Consider the following 5,205-nt stretch of genomic DNA (forward strand, 5'->3'; position numbering starts at 1 on the left):
GGTCGGCGGGTGGTGAGCAATTGTACTGTGCATCACTTGCTTGGTGTATTATTATTATTATCATATTATTGTTATTATCATTTTATTTCAATTATTAAACTGTTTTTATCTCAACCCATGAGTTTTTCTCACTTGTGCTCTTCCAATTCTCTCCCCCGTCCCACCGGGGGAGGGGGGAGGAGTGAGCGAGCGGCTGCGTGGTGCTCAGTTGCCGACTGAGGTTAAACCACGACAGGCTAACATGGTAAAGAAGACATTAAACTAGCTCCTCATTGCAGAGCAGAGTTTCACCCACACTGAGCAAGGAAATAATTTCAGAGACAAACCCTTTCTTATATATCATCCAGTGCTAGTTTGGACTACACTGAGGTAGTAGGTCTTAAATCCCAGATCGATATGAGAAGGAAAATACTTAACTTAGCCCTTCTAGATCTACAGTCCTGCCATTATCACTAACACATAAAGCATTAGCATATTGCAGTGGGAAATCACAGCTCCCACAGCCAAAGATTAAAATACTGCAGACACAAATAAATAATATACCGTAAATCCCAGACGGCGATGTCCAGAATAAACTACTGTAGGTCTAGATTTCTTCTTTATGTATGTGACCATTTGCAATGCTCCCACCCTACTTCACAACTGAATAATATAAAGTTGGCACTCTTGCATGAATTTACCGTACATAATAAAACTGTGCCGTATATTCAATATACAATTATGATGAGCTGTGCCTTTTTCATATGTACAATACGAGTTGTGTTAACAAATTACACCCAACTGAACCATAAACTCTATTACTTCTTTCAAATAATCTCAGTAACTCAGAGTCCTAGATTATTGCAATGACTCTTTAGATGACCAAATTGATAAAAAGAATATTGTGCCTCTCACAGGTTTTACTGATGCTTTTTCATTGCTTCAAAAGTCAAAGTGAATATACGTCTAAGTTCAATAAAAGTGGAACTTTTTTTAGGAAATCATCCCTTTAAAACTCCTCGCTTGCAAAATGTTAGTAATCTCAATCACATAGCAATTTCAAACTCTAAGGATTTATAAAATCAATAACATCCCGGTTTTCCAAACTTTTCTATATAAAGAGACTGCTATTTCAAAGAAAAGTAGAAAGCCTAAATGGTGTGGCTAATAATGGCATATTAGTAGAGAGTAGGACCTATTTTTTCATTTCACTTAATGTGTTGTATAAAAATATATGTTCCTAATAACTGATATAAATATTTTCAAATTTTCTCTAAAGATGTCTGCTCTGAAATATATAGTCCCACAAAAAAATAAGTGAAATTTATTACTGATATGCTATGAGTTACAGAATTCTTTATAAAGAATATCCTGACTTTTTTTAAAAATTAAACTTTACCTTGCAATTGTTATTACTGCCTTCTAAAAAATAAACAAAACCTGAACTATTAATTTGGGAAGGACAACTTAGCTATAGAAAATTCCACCAGCTTAGGCTTTAATCACAGTTTTTTCTAATAATAATGAAATAAATGTTTTATGTATTTTCCCTTCAACTGTCTAAAATTTCCAGAGTTGAAAATAAAATTTTTTTGAGCAAAATTACTTTGCAATTTAATTCTGACTGTTCCTTTACAAGATCATAAAAAGAAAACAAATACTCATTTCTCAGCATATTTATTTCTGTAGATGTTTCAGAAAAAAAGCATGATACGTCATATAGTACAACCACCTGCTCAAAGCAGGTTCAACTAAAGCAGGTTGCTCAGGACTGTGTTGCAAGTTCTGAGCATCTCCAAGGATGGAGATTTCCCCAACTTCTCTGGGAAACTCTGACCACCATCATGGTGAAAAAGTTTTTCCTTATACCTAATCGAAATTTCCTGTGTTGCAACTTGTGTCTGTTGCTTCTTGTCTTATCACTATGTGCTTTCAAGAGAGTCTGGCTCCATCTTCTCATTACCCTTATATCATTCTAGACAACAATAAAGTCTCTCTTTAGCTTTCTTTTTCCTAAGGCTGAACAAACTGAATTTCCTCAGCATCTCCTCACATAGCACATGCACCAGAATTCTAATCATCTCGATCAACCTCAGCTGGATTAATTCCACTTTATCCAGGTCTTTCTGGTAATGAGGTGTCCAAACTAGGCACAGGTCTTCAAATACGTTCTCACAAATACTGAATCGAGAGGGAGAATCACTTTCCACAACTGTCCAGCTACTCTCCTGCTAATAGAGTATGTGGTGGGCGTTCTTCTTTGCAAGGGCATGTGGCTGACTCACCTTCAATTTGGTGTTCACCCTAACTGCCAGATCCTTTTCTGTAAAGCTTCTTCCTATCCAGACAGCACCTAATCTGTCCTGTTGCACTGAATTATTTCATTCCAGATGAAAGACTGCATTTTCTTTTATTGACACTCATGAGCTTTCTGCCAGCCCATTTCTCCAGTTTGTTGAGGTTCCTCTGAATAGCACCATGTTAATTGCTCCCCCTAATTTGGCATTGCCTGCTAAATTGCTGAGTATGCAGTCTGTTACATCAACAAGGTTATTAAACTGTATTGGCCTCAGTAACAATCCCTGAGTAATGCCACTAGAAACCAGCCACCACTTGGAATTGGTATCATTAATCACACCCCTTTGCATCTTATGGCCCAGCCAGTTTGCCATCCACCTTACTGGCCACTTATCCAGTCCATATAACACCAGGTTGACTACAAGAGAGTAGTATCAAAAGCCTTGCTGTCAAAGTATACAACATCCACTGCTCTCCATTTACCCACAGGCAGAGTTATCTATCTCGTCACAGCAGGCAATCAGACTGGTCAGGCATAATTTACCTTTGGTAAATACATGCTGACTGTTCCCAGTCAGCTCGTATGTGTCCTCTCGTCCTTTATATTCCCAGCAATGGCTCCCAGGAGGCTGATTAAGACTGTACTTCTCCAGATCCTCCTTCCTGACCTTGCTGAAGAGGTGTGTGACATTTTACTTTATTCAATCATACTAAATTTAATAATAATTTTATAATTTATTTTCATAATACAGAATATATTTAATCAGGTTTAAGAATACGTACTATTAAACAAATGATAATTTTTTATTTTTTTTTTATTTAGGGACTCTGAATTAAATAATTCTTTTTTTTTTCTCTCATCTTTAGCTTCATATCACTCATCACAATTTGTCTTACTTTCATTGAAAACAAGCATCAATATGATGGTTCAGAGAAATAGAAAACAAAATGATAACAATAGAAAAAATTACAACATCACCAACAAATCAGCATATGCTGGTGAAAAAAAGCCATGGATTTCTCCATTTGCCCCTGAAGAGTTTAGGTTATTTTTTTCTTGGAATAATGCTAGTCAGTCATTGCAATGCCGTTGTAATTCAGGAAGCTAGCAGCTGCTTCTGCTTATTTTAATTTACATTATATATTCTTGAAGAAAAGGAATGTGCTAAATTACAGTGAACAAGAAGATAGAGCAAAATTTGATTTAGATTTAAGATTTTAATGCTCATTTCATTGCTTTTCTCAAAACAACATGTTGAATGGCTTCTTTTAATATAAATACTTTGATTTCATAAAACAAATACTTTGATTTCATATAACAAGGTTAAATTTTTCCAACTTTTTTTTTTTTAATTACTATTCTTCTCTACCAGACAGGATTCACTAAGTCTTAAATACTTTTCTTTACCAATCATTTAATTCTTTTATTGATCTAGTAAACAGTACAAGCTATTGCTCTTGTAAATAAAGTACTTCAGTTACTCAAAGTTAGACATATTCTTCATGGTGTAACTGCCAGGAAAGTCCTTCACAGAGATGACAGAAAGATAACCTCTAATAGAATAACCACTTCTTACTCTTCAAGTTCTGTTTCTTTGGTATCTGTGTTTTCCATTTCCCTGTTGTGCTATTAAAAAGTAGCCACAGCTAATAACCATAATTATTTTGCCAGTATTTAATCCTGGAGTCTTGCAAAGCAGAGCCAAGATCCCATATATTTAGAATAAGGAGAGCTATACCCATGAATTGCTTCAAGGAATTATTTCTTTTGACAGAAATTTTAGTAATTTTTCTGTAGTATTATTTGGAGTTCAACAGAATGAAACCTGACTTCAATACCCCAAACATGAGAGTAAAAAACAGTCTCTGAGATATTTAGCTTGGTTTGGACTATGTTTGTGAAAATGCCTTGAGGAAACTCAGCTATTTTTTCTTATATAAATTTAAGATAAAACATACTGAAAGGATTATTTATTTTAGCTTGAGTCATAAACATCTGTTTTGTTTTCTTCTCGAGAAATAAAATAGAACAAAAATGAACATTTAGGAAGGTCTGGCCCACTAATTTGTGTCACACTATACTGGAACTTACATTTTAGTTTCTGAAAATCAAGAACATCAAGCACCATTCTGGAGATACATTTTCAGAGGTGCTTTAAATAGTTAATCAGCTTCAGTATCATTTAAGAACAACCTGATGACTGGAAAAGGTTCTAACTCTTTGGCTAAAATTACTGTAACAGAATTATACCGTTCTACTCATTTTGATAGCGCTCGGCATATCATTAAAAAACAGAACAGAATTCAGCCTGACTGTGATTCAGCTCCCATGAGGGTGGTAAGATGATAATCTTATAGACATATTAGAAAAAAATAATCAATTTTTATATGATTCTTTTGCAAACAGCAATCAAGGAATCATGGTGAACAATTTCGGTTACTTGATTGCTGGTACTTTAAAACACTAAGCTGACTGTATTTGAGTTTAACTCAGGCTGTTGTCCATTCTGTTTTACACTCTGAAACATAATCTTATTACAACAATAACAAATTTTAATAATGGAACACACCTACAATGGGCAAAATTACATTTATGTAATAAATGTAATTCGAGGCTGCACCTCAAATACTGTGTTCAGTTTTGGGCCCCTCACTACAAGAAGGACATCGAGGTGCTGGAGCGTGTCCAGGGAAGGGCAACGAGGCTGGTGAGGGGTCTGGAGAACAAGTCTTCTGAGGAGCGGCTGAGGGAACTGGGGTTGTTTAGCCTGCAGAAAAGGAGGCTGAGGGGAGACCTCATCGCTCTCTACAACTACCTGCAAGGAGGTTGTAGCGAGGTGGGTGTCGGTCTCTTCTCCGAAGTAACCAGTGATAGGACGAGAGGAAATGGCCTCAAGTTGCGGCAGGGGAGGTTTAGATTGGATGTGA

Source organism: Aptenodytes forsteri, unplaced genomic scaffold (genome assembly GCF_000699145.1).
Source record: "Aptenodytes forsteri isolate BGI_AS27 unplaced genomic scaffold, ASM69914v1 Scaffold121, whole genome shotgun sequence".
Classification (NCBI taxonomy): Eukaryota; Metazoa; Chordata; class Aves; order Sphenisciformes; family Spheniscidae; genus Aptenodytes; species Aptenodytes forsteri.